This window comes from Mytilus galloprovincialis, chromosome 11 (genome assembly GCF_965363235.1).
Source record: "Mytilus galloprovincialis chromosome 11, xbMytGall1.hap1.1, whole genome shotgun sequence".
NCBI lineage: Eukaryota > Metazoa > Mollusca > Bivalvia > Mytilida > Mytilidae > Mytilus > Mytilus galloprovincialis.
Window position 1 is genome coordinate 39379933 of NC_134848.1, and position 17096 is coordinate 39397028.

A 17096-nucleotide genomic window follows, 5' to 3' on the forward strand; every position below is an offset into this window, starting at 1 on the left:
GGTCCTATTATATCCAAGGCAACTCTTTCCATGGGAGCACCCACATTGTATTGTTTCATTTTGCTTTTAGCTTTTCTGGGGGGCTGTTTGCGTGAATTGCAAACAATACAGTTTTGCACCCATTTGGTTATTTCATCTTTATGATTAACCCAATAAAATCTATTCTGTGCTCGTGCCACAGTTTTGTGTATGCCAAAATGGCCAACTTGTATGTCATCATGTAACATTTTCATAATATTTTCTTTCCAGATTTCAGGGACTACGAATTGTAAATTACTTTCTTCAGTGGTACTGTTTATCCACTTTCGGTACAACACATTGTTTATTAGTACAATGCGATCCCACTGAGACCAGTATTTCTTAAGTTTTACATCGTGTAAAGCCACATCGGCCCATTCAGGTCTGTTATCATTATCAGACTTGAGACAGAATAAATTGAACAACACATTGTCGCTCTTTTGAGCTTCAAACATTTCTTCATTTGTTTTATGCTCATACCACATAGCTGAGTCTGTTTTATTTGAACAAGAGGCCTCTTGAGAGTCCTGTACTTTAGCCATTCTTAAAAAGTCAACCGTTTCAAAAGTTTCATCGGAATTATCAATTTCTTTTTGATCCTGTTTTGAACAATGACTACATGGAAAACATTGTCTGCGAGACAAACCGTCTGCATTACCATGTTGTTTACCAGGGCGGTGACGAATTTCAAAATTATATGTGTTTAAAGTCTCAAGCCATCTGGCCATTTGACCTTCAGGATTTTTAAACCTGAGAAGCCAAGTTAAAGCTCCATGATCTGTTCGTACTTTAAAATGTGTACCATAGAGATAGTGATGAAAATGTTTAATGCTTAATATTACAGCCAAAAGTTCTCGTCTTGTTACACAGTATTGTCTTTGCGCTTTACTGAGGGATTTACTGTAATATGCTACTACAACCTCTTTGCCTTCATGAATTTGAGAAAGGACTGCACCAATTCCGAAACCACTAGCATCTGTATCTAGTATGAATTGTTTTGTCATATCAGGGTAGCCTAAAATTGGTGCAGACATTAAAGTCATTTGAAGTTTCTCAAAAGCTTCATTACATTCATTGGTCCAATTAAAAGTACAATTTTTCTCTGTTAATTTATGAAGTGGTCTTGCAATTTCAGCAAAATTTTTAATAAATTTGCGGTAATATGAACATGTTCCTAGAAAACTTCGAACATCTGTCATTGATTTTGGCAATGGCCATGTTTTTACACTAGCAATTTTATCAGGGTCTGTTGCTATACCCTCACTTGAGACAATATGTCCAAGGAAAGAAACCTGTTTCTGAAACAAACTACATTTTTTAGGTGAGACTTTTAGTCCTTGTAGTGCTATTCTATCTAATACATCACTTAGTCTGGATAAATGAGATTCAAATGAATCTGAAAACACTATTATGTCATCAATATAAATGAGACATGTCTGCCAATTAAGGCCAGCCAAAGTATACTCCATTAGGCGTTGAAAAGTGGCAACCCCATTACACAGACCCATAGGCATTACGTTAAAATGAAATAGCCCTTTTGTACTCGTAAAAGCTGTTTTCTCCTTATCATTTTCGTCCATCTCAACTTGCCAATATCCACTTGAAAGATCAAGTACACTCAGCCATTTAGAGCCTCTCAGAGCATCCAGAGAGTCGTCAATGCGGCATAATGGATATGAGTCCTTAATTGTAAGGCTATTTATGGGTCTAAAATCTATACAAATTCTCGTGGAGCCATCTTTCTTAGTCACAGGCACTATACAAGATGCCCAGGGACTTTTTGAAGGCTCAATTATTTTACCGTCCAAAAGACGTTGAATTTCTTTATCGACTTCATCCCTTTTTGTTAGAGGTAAACGCCTAGGGGGTTGCTTTACTGGTTTGGCATTACCAGTGTCAATTTTATGTTTAATGGCAGTAGCCCTTCCTAAATCATCTTTATTTTTAGAAAATGTTTGATTGTGTCTTTTTAAAAGAGACTCTAACTGATCAATTTGACCCTCACTCAAAAGTTCACTACTCCTTAATTTCAAATCTTGCAAAAGACTCGGTAATTCATTTACTTCGTCACATGATGATGAACTCAACCGCCTGAGTTTTTCTGACCTTGGTTCATTTGAGACTGAACCTGTGTCAATAAGTTCACATGTGGCAACATGTGTGAAAGGCTGCATTATTTGTTCATATTTACTTAAGTTAACCATTCGTATAGGTACTTGACCACAACTAGGGTCCACTAGTGCTTTAGCAACTAGTAAAGTCTCAGTATGTTTTGATGGTAATGGTTCAACTATAGCATTCATTATACTACTTGAATCACCTTCAACAATTCCTGATATGATAACTTCTGTATTTGGTGGAATAGTAAGTTTGTCACTAAGTTTTATTTTAAAAGTTGAACTCATTTGACTCTCTTTTATACAATCTATTTTTGAGTCCTTCAATAAAAGTACCCCTTTGCCCATGTCTATGGTACAGTTATTTTTATGTAAAAAATCGTAACCAATTACTGCTGGCACATCAATCTCTGCAACAGTAAATTTTTGAATAATGGTATAATTTCCTATTGTAATAGGTAAATCTACATGACCCATTGTATTTACAAAACTACCATCGGCCAAACAAAGCCGCTGGTTATTTCTTTGAATTTCCGGTTTAAACTCATTTGAAAGTTTTTCAAACTTTCTAGGGTGTATTACACAAATTGTGGACCCTGTATCAATTAAACAATTAACAACAACATCAACAATAAAACATTTAACAAACAAACTGTCTTGTTTATTTGACTTAATTAAACTAATGGACCTCGAGTCCCTTTCTTCAACTGCTGGTGAACGGTCCTTATCCCCAGCATTTACCAGTTTCCCTGTCTTTGAAAACTGTTATTTGTACTGTTAGACTGTGAATTTTGATTATTATAATTTGGAACAAATTTGTTACTTTTGACACAATTGTGTCTTTTGTCCCATTCAAATTTTCTGCATTCTTTCTTAATGTGACCCTTATTCCCACAATAAAAACACGTCATCCTACTAAAGTTTTGACTTTCTTTATTTGTCAATTTCTCCATTTGTTCACTTATCTTGGCCAAGCGAGTAACTACATCGTATTCGGCAGAATCATCATTTTCGGACAACATGCGTGTTGCCGGTTTTGCATTATTTAATCTCTTTTGATCAACAGTGAAAGCTTCATATTCAAGACCAAACCTTACACAATCATCAATTGTTTTTGGTTCTCTTTGAAATATTGATAATTGTATTTTTGGATCATTTATTGCACGAACAAAACAATCTTTGGCTAGTTGATTCCTTATTTCAATAGGTGCAGTCGGGTAAGCTTGTCTAGTTACCCTACGAATTTCTTGTGCCATTTCTGGCAAAGTTTGACTAGGCTTTCTATAAATAGAATTCATTTGTACTTTGTACATATTTACTTGATTTGCAGGCTCAAAACGAGATGTCAAAGCAGATACAAGATAGTCATAATTTAACCTTTTAGCAGGCTCAATATCAGTCACTATTCCTTGTGCAACTCCACGTAAACTAGTTGCAAGTTCATAAGCTTTCATGCCGTTATCCCACTTATTCACAGTAGATATTAGTTCAAATTGAACTAAAAAGTCTTGCCAACTACCTGTTCCGTCAAACGTAATTGTTTTCTTATTTTTGAAATGAACTGAAGGTTCATTTATTTGAGGTACACAATTATTGACTGTGTTATCATTTATATTAAAAGTTGGATAGTTCTCACTATAATTTCCATTCCCTGCTACTGCATTAGTAGCCCTTCTTACAGGAGGAGTCATGGTGTCTACACACCCGTTTCTGTCCACTCGGACAGTACTGCACCCCTCATCATTTATGTTGTGAGGTGCCTGCCATAGAGAGTTAGTGCTGGGCCCATAGCACTGGTCACTACTTAGACCGCGGAGATCTGCCTGTTGCCGCCTCCTGTCATTTAGGAGACCAGGGAAAACCTTATTACAAAAACTATCTCCCCCTCCATAGGATTCCCGTGATTTGCGACACTCGTCGCCTGAATGACTCTCCAATAAACCCATTAACATGCTTTCCCTCTCCCTTATTTCATTTAACTCTTGTTTAAGTTTAGGTAGATCTATATTTTCTGTTGAAGTCTGCATAGACTTTTCAGTAGCTCCCGCTTGAGCTTGTGGACTAGTGAATTCATCATGCTTTTCCCTATTTACCCGCATTTGAACCTCCCCTGATGGTGTCAAATCAATAAGACTCCTGTTCATATCTGAGTCCAGGTTCACGGACATTGCGGGGAGCCGTGATCGAACCCCAAACGGACTTGCACTATTTTCATCTTCTTCTATAACAACAAAACTGGGTTGTCTGACATTTGTTTTTGACATATTTATTTATAAAACGGAATTAAATATATTTATTTAAATATTTATATGAATTTCACTTTAGCAGCTTAGTTCAGAGAGCCCCTTAGAATTTGGGACTCCGCACATTGGCCACCAAATGTAACGTTTTCGCTCGGTGTTGCTATAGCGTTTTCGTTACCCTGAAGTGAAACTCTGACCCACTGACAAAACTAGACAATTAGCCAGACAAACTAATTCTCCACAATAAATACTGTTTCAAATGACTGCTCCCTTGGGTTAACTCAACCCTGTAATCCAATAGGTATATTTAAAGATGCGTTGTTTCAGAAGACAGAAATAAATAATTCGTTTCAAGTTAATGATTTAATGAAGTGTTACTATGATCAGTTATATATATATGTCATTCAAACAATTTCAATATTGTATATCTTTTTACATTAGATCAACACAATAAATAACACTTAAATAGTATGCAAGCTAGTGAGTACTCTGGTCAAGTTCTATATACACATGTATTAAATAAACAATCTTATTAACAAGTAATTATAGAAATCTCTATAATTATATAAGTGATGCCGACTTCTCAAATGTATAAGTTGCGACTCCGGGTTTTACTGTACTTTTTGTGAATATTCGAATTCGTAATATATATGTAAAGAATCGTTAATAATTACAGTTTCTATACTGTTGGTATATCGAGTAAATAATACAAGAATAACTTTAACTGTTACTTTCTCTGAAGAAAAACTCTATTGACGTCTTATTAAAAGCGACCTTAAGACTCGAGACTGCGTCGGTGAGTCTCTGTATAAAATATGGAATATTTTATATTTTCTGACTTTTCTGTACTTTTCAGTATATAACTTTTTGTACGTCTAATGATCTCTAATCTCTAGAGTCCCTTATAATATAAATTTATAAAGCTATGTTTTACATAAAGTAAAACTCTGACAAAATATTTCCTAACCTTTTAAAGTGCAAGACTCAAATTGTAAGTTACAGTGCAGAAAGGATTTATTATTAGGCTTGTGATTGTAAGCAACCTTTTGCCACGGTAGTCCGATCACGACTAACGCGTTCAATGGTAGTGCAGTATATATACAACAAAAAAAGACTTGAAAGACTTCATATTGACGTCAAAAGCGACTCGAAAGACTCTATTTCAACGTAATATTGCCGTTCACGACAGTGCACTTTGACGGTTTACGGTAAAGCGACTCAAGTAAACATGGCGGACATTACAAGGAAAAAGAGAGACTCTGAGTCTCTAGAAACTTGACCAGGTTAACTAATTCACTCAATATAAATATATATAGAGATTAAAACAACATAATACAATCATCAACAAATATATAAAGGTAGGTCCAGCATAAGGAAATTCTGTATTTACACTGTACAAAAATAAATAGAAAGGCGACTCAGTTTCAGGGAGGACTTGACGTTATTTTTATCTTTGCTCAAGTTACTGTTCATAATAAATATCCAAGATAACTTATTCTAATAAAAAGAAACATATTTAAAAATTTATAAGTATCCAATACGGTTAAACAGAGATTTAATCTGATAAAAAGTGAAAAGGGGGAGGGGACTCAAACTGTTGAACAACGAGGCCGAAATCCGTTACAATATGTACATAAATAAGCGGTTGACCTTATGAGGTTAACATCTTAAATCATGTAAATAAGGTGTCCATTTAAACTTGGTAATAGAAAGAAAATTTTTGTTCTAGTTTATTTAATTAAATATTGCATAAATTGTTTATCTGATATTGACACAACTTTGCATAAACATTTAAACCAAGTAATTTAATGATTTGAATTAACTTTGCTTTTGAATAAATAATAATATAAGTACTCAGTTTACTGCTTAAAACTTGAATAAAATAATTCAACTAACCTGTGAATGATAGAAATGAAGTTTCTAATATTTTAATTTGCCGCAACACCGAAGTGCCAAGCGTTGGGCGATACATGTTTAAATAGTACATCCGTTAGCAATAAACTGAAGCTCATTTAAGTTATTTGTTGAATATTTTTTAGTAGTGTAGTAATAAGGATAAGCGCAGGTGTTAGAGTGGTTAAGAGTGGTTTTATTTGTTTAAGGGTGGTTATATATACCAGCGCTTGGGATGAGCGCATCTTTCAGAGTGGTTAATAGTGGTAGCTTTTTTATGATGGTTATTTAAATCTTTGCTTGAGATAAGCAAACCTGGTTATTTTCAAACATATTCACTGTAGACATGGAAAAGGAAATTCTGAAACATTAGTGTATTCTAGTAGCTAGCTATTTTCATACGACAAGAAAGATAACTCTAGCTTCCAACTGAATTACCTTGATTCTACTAGTAACATAAATGATGACAATTATTTAACTGTTCAATAAATTTTATTAACATATCATACATTATATATAAAACAAGCATCATATTTGTTTTAGTTTTTAAATAAAATATATATTGCACTTTAAAAATAAATAGTTCTAATTTTGAATCCCTGAGTTTTCAACATTATGAAATGATATTAAGAGAAAGAAAATGAGGTTGGCATGATTTGAATTCAATTTGTAAATGAAAAATAAAAGGCATGAAACATTATGATCTACTTATATACATATATATAAAACAAGCACCAGTTTTGTTTCAGATTTTAAATAAAATATATATTGCACTTCAACAATAAAAAGTTTTTAATTCAATAGGTTGTCAAAATTTTTATGAAACAGTTGCATAGTGAAAATGAGGTTGACATGATTAAAATTAACTTTGAAAATAAAACATTAGAAGGGTATTAAAACATTACATTTATCGTTGTTGTCAAAATATCAAAGTTTAAGTAAGATAAATGATAATTGGAATGTGTTGATCAAATATCTCCATGAGACAATAAAATAATCAGGTAGCATGTGTAAAAATATCACAATCAAATGATTATTTTAAATAGTGGTATCACAAAACAATCACATAAAAAAAGAAAGGGTAACATACATTGCATAGTAGATTTCAATATATATTTTACATCTCCTTTTTAATAAAAGCATTGAGACAATATATTAACCTTCATTTCTCATCCACATGAATAAAATACTTTCATCACAGAAGCAAACAATACAGTAGTATACATGTATATTAGATTTCAATCACCTAATTATTGAAACGCATCCAAAAAGTATATTAATCTTCATCTCTAAACTATGTAAAAAATAAAAAATAAATACATATAGCACTACACACAACACAATTAGTTTACCAATTTAATAAAATAACACTAGGATTTGATTTGAAGAAATGGATGTATTAACTTTTTTCCAAATTTAAAGACCTATCAAAATATTTTAGTAGGAATGTGTACTTTAATAAAATTAAACCATCTAATATAATGTTTTAAAATAATAAAGTGACGAGTCATAATATAAAAGTTGTTTTGCCAACACTTATCTTTACCTCGGGTTGGATTATCCCTTATAAACACTTTGTTTTATGGTACACCTTAAAATAAGAAAGCTGAAGGGGGAGAAGATTTTAATCTTAACATCTATTTATCATCAAACATATTGAAATCTCAATTTTTGTTACACTTTCGCCTCCTCCTTATGAAATAAGAATAAGCTTTAATTCTTTTTCTTAAAACAATTTTTTTTTTTTTTTTTTTTTTTTTTTTTTTTAATATTAAACATATTTTATTAACAATCACCTGTTACATCAACCCTCAGTTGCCCAGGGAAGCAACTAAGGGGGCCCCAATTTTTACAGTCTCATTTGTCGGGGAAAAGCAAATGAGAAAAAAACTCCCACTATAAATTATTAACATCAACCTTTACAAATATTATCTATCCTTGTACAAATGTACATGGACCTGCAATCAATATCGATCTATATATCTATACATCTCACCATATATAATTATTTGAATAAATTTTGTTTTTTATCTTCATTTATTTCTCACAAAGGCTACCTGTATTTATTAAGCAGTTTCAATATTATCGTACATCAAGTCTTTTGTTATGTTAATTTCGATTACATTAAATTTCTGGTCGAGTGATCATTTACCACGTGCGATTTGTTAAAGGGATGTGTAGTTCATTCATAAAAAAATGGATTAATGATTTTGATTCCCAATAAGGATTAATATCAAAGATATGGTGAGTAAATATTTGTTTATAATATGAACCTGTTGATACAACATGTCTTATTACAATTAGATGATATACATGAATATATACACAACAGAAATTACATGTAGGGAGTTGCGAGCAGTGTACATATTATTATTCAATCAGTATCAAAGAGGTCATTGAACTGACCTGACCATGCAAAATATATATTTATATACAAAAAATGTCACACATAGTAGAAAAGGCTTCGATTTTCGTATTCGGTTTAAAATATTTGAGCATAAATTGCATTTCATGTTTTATCATATTTAAAATCACCAATTTACTTATCCCTTTCTTTTGATATTTTGCGATATTTCTAGTTTTCCAGATAACCCATTTCGTGATTAAAAGCACCGTATCTAAAATTTGGGTATAAGATGCATCTGCATTAATGACCCCAAAAATTATACTTGTTTCCGATTTTTGTAATTTTTGGATATTTAATTTTGAACAAAATTCCCTTATTTTCTCAAAAATTTCCCGCCAAACGTCTTCCACCAGTTTACAATAAATAAAAAGATGAAACAGTGATTCTTTTTCATTGCAAAAGTGACACTTCCCGTTTGAGCGATTCATTTTTTGTAACTTTTCTTCAGTGTAAATTATATTATGTAGTAACTTCCATTGAAATTGTTTAATTTTCCTGTTAGCTAAATTCTTATTCAAAGTTTCCCAAATGTAATCCCATGGTAGTTCATTCCCAAAATGTAAATTCCACTTCAACTGACTATTTGGAGCTGTTTTATTCTCATAAAAGTATCTAATATCTTTAAGGCATAATTTTTTGGCATCAACGACAACTCCATTTTTTATAAATTGACAAGAATTTATTATTTTTATAGGTCCATCAGAATGACTATGTATACTAGAGTCTGTTTTTAAAACGTCAATTTGTTGAGGTGTTAACGAAGATTTAATGCGGCTATATTGTGCAATCCAATTCCTTTTATCTTTAAGACTGTTAAAAATATCAAGGGATGTTTTAAAGGATTTATTGTTCAAGTCCCATATATCTTTAATTTTTTTTATTCCACTGGAGGCAAAATTTGCATAATATAATGCATGTCCCTTGAACTTCAATTTACAATTGCCGAAAATATTTTCTTCTAAAAGGTCCTCTTTCGTGACCGATTTTTGTATTTTCTGTAAGTCAGTCCAGGAAATTAAAAGTTCTTTATAATATTTGGACATTTGTATTTGCTTAAAACATGTAGTGTCCGAACAAGAACATATAAAAAAGTCTGTATCATATTTTTCGTCTAGTGACGTTAACCAGTATTTTCCTATTGCATTCCATTTTTGTGTTTTTGAGTTGACAATACTGTACATACTTTTCACTTGTTTTGATTTAATAAAGTCCCTTAAGTTTATCATTCCTATCCCCCCTTTTTCTTTCGGTAAACAGCACACTGTTCTAGCGACTTGGTTTGTTTTCCCATCCCATATAAAGGACCATATAACATTATTTATTTGTTTTTCGTATATATCCGGGATACCTCTCATTTCAATTTCGTATCCAATGACGGACAGTACAAAGGATTTAATAATTGAGACTTTTCCCGTAAATGTGAGATCTCTTGATTTCCAAACTTCCATACAGCTTTTTATTTTATTTATTTTTTCTAACCAAATTTGATCTAAGTCCACCCCGTATCCATGTAGTACCCCCAATGCTTTCACAGGACGCTTAGACCATTTAATTTTGTTAAATTTTGGTTTTTTATTTCGCCACTTGCCTAAATACATGCCAACAGTCTTATCCATATTCATTTTAGCCCCCGAAGCATTTTCGTACAGTTTTAAAGTTTTAAATGTTTCTTCGATAGACTCCTCGCTTTTATTAAAGAGTTGAGTATCGTCAGCAAACATATTTAGCTTTGTTTCAATAAAGTCCCCAGTTCTAGTAGGAAGTTTTATTCCTTTTATATTAGGATTGTTTCTAATTGATGCTGCAAGTGGTTCTGCTTGCAGGATATATAACATCGGGGCTATTGGGCATCCTTGACGAATTGAACGGGTTATGCCTACGAATCTAGAAGTAAACCCATTCGTATGAATGCACGTTTTAGCGTTAATGAAAAGCATTTTTACCCAACTCCTGAATTTTTCCCCAAACCCAAATTTTAATAAGCAAAAATCGATCCATTCCCATTCCGCCCTATCAAATGCTTTTTGTTGATCTAAAAATAATATCGCACCCTCCTCATCTTCTAATTCACAAAAATCTATAACATCTTGCAATAATCTATTGCCTTGAAAAATGTTGCGCCCTTTGACAAACCCTTTTTGATCGAAATCAATTATTTGCGGTAATACATTTTTTAACCTTTCCGCGAGTACTTTGGAAATAATTTTATAGTCCGTGTTCAAGAGCGTTATAGGACGCCAATTTTTTATGTCTTCTCTCTCCCCAGACTTAAACATCTCCCCAGACTTAAACATAAGCGTTATCATACCTCTGTATTGAGATTCACAGAGCAAATTGTTGTCAAAAATTTCCTTAATAACCGCCCCGAAGTCGTCACTTATCAAATACCAATACGTTTTGTAAAATTCATTCACAATTCCGTCTTCCCCAGGAGATTTATCAAGTTTCAAAATTTTAACGGCCTTACTTATTTCATCTAAAGATATTTCCATTTCACATATTTTTTTATTTTCCTCACTTAGTTTATGATCTATATTTTGTAATAGATTTTCTGCAGCATCCCTATCCCAACCCTCGGATGTAAATAATTGTTTGTAAAAAGACACTTGTTCTTCTAAAATAGATTCTATATCGTCCTTATACCTTCCGTCTGAACCTTTTATTCTAGTCCATAATTTTTCAGCACCCCTCTTTTTTTCGAGTTTAAAGAAGTACCCTGTTGATTTTTCGCCTTTCTCGTACCAGTTAACCTTAGACCTAATTCTGACTGCCTCGGCTTTTTGGGCATAATAATCTTTAATTTTTACTTTCAAATTATTTAATTCGTTTTCATTATTGATAGGATGGGTTCCCGTAATATTATCTAACCTTTTTTCCCACTCCCTTATTTGTTTTTCTGTTATGTTTAATTGCTTTGCAACTTCTATAGTTATACTTTTTATCTTTATCTTAGTTTCCTCCCACCATTCTAGATTATTTTCGAAATGATTTTTTTTTAATTTCCAGTTCCCCCAAAAGCTTTCGAACGTATTTCTAAATAAGTCCGATTGAATAACTGATGAGTTCATTTTCCACGTTCCGGGACCGCGTTCTGGTTCATTCGTTTTTAATTTCATGAACACACCGTCATGGTCACTGAACGGAAAATAAACTAATTTTACCTGTTGTGATTTATATTGAAGCTCACTACTTATAAATATATAATCAATTCGTGACCTTGAATTACCCCGGCAAAAAGTATATTGTTTTTCTTTAGGGTATCGCTTTCTCCACACGTCTATTAACTCATTATGTTCAACAAAAGTTTTTAATTCATGTGATCCTATGTCGTCTCGTAAAGGCACTGGTTTTCGATCTAAATTTTTAATAAGAGCACAATTAAAATCTCCAAGAACGATATTTCTATTATTGTTATCAATAAGTATGTCTTTTTCAAAAAATGATTTTCTGTCACCCGCCAGATTAGGAGCATAAATATTGTAAATAAAAATCCCGTTATTACCTGGGGTTTTAACATGCACCGAAATTGTTCTACCAATACTATCCCGTCCGGTTTCAGTAATTTCAAATTTAAATTTTTCAGAAAAAAGAATAGCTACCCCTTTTGAATTACTTGATCCATGATTCCAAAAACTCTCCCCCTTCCATTCATTTTTCCATTTCGTTTCGACATCGCTAGAGCTATGTGTTTCTTGTAAGCATATTACATCAATGTTTTTCTTTTTACACCAATAAAAAACGGCATTTTATTGTCTACCATACCATTGACATTTAAACTAACAATAGATATAGACATAATACAAAGTTATATAGTGAAATAATGCTTTCTTTTGTTCATTCATTTTACGTGCTATATAATATATATATAAAAAAAAAATATTTATACACAAATATATGAATAGAAAGTCTCAACAAATTTACAATCGTAATATTCTTTTCTTAGATATGACACCGTCACAGTTGACTGGGGTGAGCATACACCCGTAACCGTTATTTCAACTATAATTAAGTAAACCACTTTATTCATTTTTCCAACTTGTGAACTAGGCCGAAACCCACATGGGTTACTAAAAATAATCATGGAAATTTTGTTTTCTTCGATCAAAACTGAAAGTAAACATGTTGTATACTTTACTTTTTCATGTTTTTGACAACACATTTGCAGTTTCATCGTGTAAGTAACGTTAGTGAACATACACAAGTTACAACAATTCATTGAAATATTAATCAATTTTACATTATAGGGTCGTAGTACATGACATAGCCCACGTGTGTCCATGTAATTAAAGATAAACATAGGAATTTTACAAACTGTTTAAAAATAGCATTGATTTGAAAATTGTTGACAAACGTGAATTATACAGATGCATTATAGCAATTTAGATTTTTGGCTACAATAAAAAAAAATCATGTACTATATATATTGTGAATAGGTAGTTAACATGATTTTGGCATCTTGGTAACTTGCTTCTCGCTTGAGCCTGGAGTGGAACTTGAACTTCGATTACGTTTTTTACTCGGGGTTTCATATTCACCTTCACACTTTGAATTTATAAAGTCCTCACAAATATTTTCCATCAATTCTATACCGGATTTGCTGATATGAACCCCACTTGGGTCATTCAAGTCAAACAGTGCACGGAACGGTGTTTTGTTTGGAGCAAATTCGTCCCATAGATCAATATATTTTAGCACTTGACTTTTTACACAAAGTTTTTGTGTAAAGCTATTGACAGACCTCGCTGCTGTATTTAATGCTTGTATAGAGCTGCCCTTACCTCGTCTGGGTAGAATGCTACATATACCAATGCGTGCATTTGGGTATTTGGTTTTTAGTGTATCTATGCATGTCGTAAGGTTTGCTGTTATTTGCTCGGTGTCACTTCTGTGCTTACTGATGTCATTTGTCCCTAATGATAAAATCACATTAGCAACATAGTCAGAATTTACTATATTGTCAGATTGACAAACAAGTTTATCGATTTGATCAAGGGTGGTGCCTGATACCGCTATATTATTAATACTTGGGTCCTCAATTCTAATGCGACTGCAATTTGATGCACCAAATATTACTGTTTCAGAGGTTGGGAGGGTAGCGTTTGTTTGTTCAAACACAGTTTCAGTTGTTTTGTTTAATTCAACAATTAATTCTCCTGAGTTGTTATCCTCGGTAAACGAGTCGTTTTTATTGGCGTCTCTGCCTTCCTGAATGTCATGTACATAGTCGCCATACATTTCTTGGTCATCAGTCTGACAATCCCTTTGTATATGACCTTCTTTCCCGCACCGATAACATAGTTTTTCGGAGTGGGGACAATCTTTTATTGTGTGTGTGGTACTATTACATCTATAGCATTTGCGTGCCGCTTGATTTTGACGGGAGGGTTTGTTTGTACATCGATAAGAAGGATGATCTGTTCTCGTACAGTACGGACACTCTGTCCTGTTATTGTCTGCGAACATCCTGACACTAAATCTCCCGAATTTGGTTGCGGTTGGAATAATTGGGATACAGTTTGTTAATTGCACATAGCGTGTGCCGGTCTCGATATTTGTATCTTTAATTAGACCTCTGCGGAGGGACCCCTGCACCACATCACCAAATTTTGAAAGATGGCCACATATTGTTACGTCACTCATTTCACACGGAGCATCTTTTATAGTCACATTAGTAACTTGCTGTTCTACGTCTACCATTCTGATGTAACGGTTTTTCAAGTTTATCCCTCGAGTGAGTAATGTATGTTTTGTGTTCTGATCGTGTACTGTAACTATACATTCTTTCTCCGTAATTTGTATGGTTTGTATTTCGTTTTGGTCTACCAGAGTTTTTAGTTCATTTAATACATCAGTATGTGTAATACCCTTGGTGAAACTAATACCGAAGTGAATAGATAAGTGTCGTTTGATTTGAGCTTTATGAGCGTCTACCGCCATTATGAAAACATGTAAACAACTCACGGGTTACTCACAAAAACACAATATATCTTCTCAAGTTATAAGGTTCCAGCAAATAGATCTATGGATTCTAGAGACAAAGTCATTACCACTATTATAAACCACAAATATCTGCCACAAGATGAGTAAATTAATGGAAATTCAATTTTTTACTCAGAGCTCTGAAAACCTGGACTTGGCACATCAAGGGCACATAACTCCCTTAAAACAAATTTTAATTACATCCGCCTAGTTTATTCCCTCAAGGAGAAACACTCTTTCAAGTATAAATGGTATATATGCAGCTTCAGTTGTGGTATAAGATGACCGTGAGGTGGTGGTAAGGCTTCATTGAGTGGACGATTATACAATTGATGAATAAAAATGATGATCTGGTAAATTCCATATAAAATTGTCATTACTGATGCTAATACCACCTCAATATTTCCTACAAAAACATAGCTTGTTATTGTTCAGATATTTATATTTCAGTCATTTTTTCCATAGATTTTTTTCTTGTTTGTTCAAAAATAATTTCTTCCGAGCCAGCATCAAAATTAATAGAGGTCCTTTTTTTTCTCCAAATTAGAATGATGATAATGATAAATGTTACCACAACTGCAAAGCAAATAAAAAAAAACTATTATGAACGTTAATCATGAAACCCATAAAATGTTCTCCTCATTGGCATAGCTTCGCCCCTCCCTCAATATCAATACCACCACGCATTCTACAACAACTTAAACACCATCTTCTAAAGAAATATCCAATAAATCCAATTAAAACTGGAAAAAAAATCAATTGTTTTCTATTTCTTTCATTTCTATATCCTGTATACCTTTTGAACTATCTTTGTTTTTAATTGATTGATTGATTGTTGGTTGCTTAACGTCCAGTGGCAAATATTTCATGCATATTCAGGACGAGAACAAGTTCACAATAAATACAATAGGTAGGTTGATACAATGGAGGCCATCTGGGATGATAGTCGGGGAAATTTGGACTGCCACTGGAAAATGAGGGAATATTGGATAGGGACAGAAATTTTGCCTTGCAACAGGCCACCTACGGACCCCTTCTAGAGTTGTTGCAAGGGTTGTCAACGTGCAAAGAGCGTGGCACTCTCTTTACACGAGGCATCGGATTTAACGTCCACCTTCTGACCGGACGTAACTGCGAACTTGATACATCCCGCACAGCCAAACGGACGCCCCACTTCGGCAAGCGTTTTACTGCCGGTCGGGAGAAGACCAAGTGACCATATTTCTACACCCCAGTCACCCTTGGGGTGTCTTTGTTTTTAATAAAGTGTATAAGCCTTCAAAATTTGTCTTATTCCTAAAGCAATTGCGAAGTTTATAAAGTAAACAAACACTTAGTTAAACTATTATCGAAGTCATAAATGTAATTGTAATCGCAATAACTGTTGAAATGTTTTTAAAAAAAAACTAGTCGGAGAGTGTAAGTTGTACCTGCTATAACAGTTTTTGTCGAGATAATTCAGGGAGTAGTATCAACATCCTGAAATGAAAATAAAGAAGAAATATAATCAATGCACAGAATATATTTATCAAAACATAAAGCAAGGTACAATTATTAAGAATCTACATTATAAATTATCTAAAGGTTAAACATTTTCCCTTCCATTATACATCCTCATTAAAAGGGAAAAAAGTTAGAGACAACAACCCATCTAAAATAAAACAAGTGATCCTAGGATATATACACATATATATACGTACATTTTCACTATCTATTCCTGTGGGCTCTGAGCTGACATTATGTTGCGTACTAGTGCTACCGTACTGTTGAGAGCTAATAGAAGTCTTCATGGTAGTTTTCTCACTGGATGGTTTGCTGATCTCATCAACAGTTGTCTGATCCACATGCATAGGTTTAGTGATCTCCTCATGATCATCAGTTGTAATCTTCACCACTGGTACAAAATTGTTTAAATTTGGGATTGTCCCTGAACTGCCAGCTGGAGAGGGAAGAGGGTGGACTACAATCTTTGGTGCGTTGAGGTAGCTTCCACCTAATTTAGCAGAAAGACAAGAAATTATACACTTGTATACAATACATCAAAAATTATTTTAAAAAAAATTATTTTGATTCATTATCAACATATAATAGGACATTTCAGGTTTATTTCACAACATCTTTAGAATACAGGACCTGTTAGATATTTCAGGTTTATTTCAACAACTTTGATCTGTAAGGGGAGGATTTTTTAGGGGTGTCTATATTATGATGTAATATTTGGGTGTCATATTGATATAGTCTTATTTCTAATAAAATACTAACACAAGGTTTACCGGCTACCCATATCTCCACATCCACAGGAGCCTTTATTTGTTCACAAGACCCTTCTGCTAAATAAATCATCTCCAGACCTGTCCCCTGATGGATGTTCAAAACGGATAAGTCTGTTAGGCGGTCCATTGATAATTTCTTCACTGTACTTGGGCTCCTTTCCTCAAA

The 17096-nt window shown here is 33.3% G+C and overlaps 1 long non-coding RNA gene across 1 annotated transcript; it reads right to left on the reverse strand.

Moving 5' to 3' along the window:
• Window positions 1-7464: 7464 nt before the first annotated feature.
• LOC143052152 (uncharacterized) lies at window positions 7465-14907 on the reverse strand. Its single transcript, XR_012971010.1, has 3 exons — window positions 14846-14907; window positions 7925-7996; window positions 7465-7877 (listed from the first exon to the last, which is right to left on the reverse strand). It is a non-coding gene; the product is annotated as an uncharacterized LOC143052152 (long non-coding RNA).
• Window positions 14908-17096: the final 2189 nt, after the last annotated feature.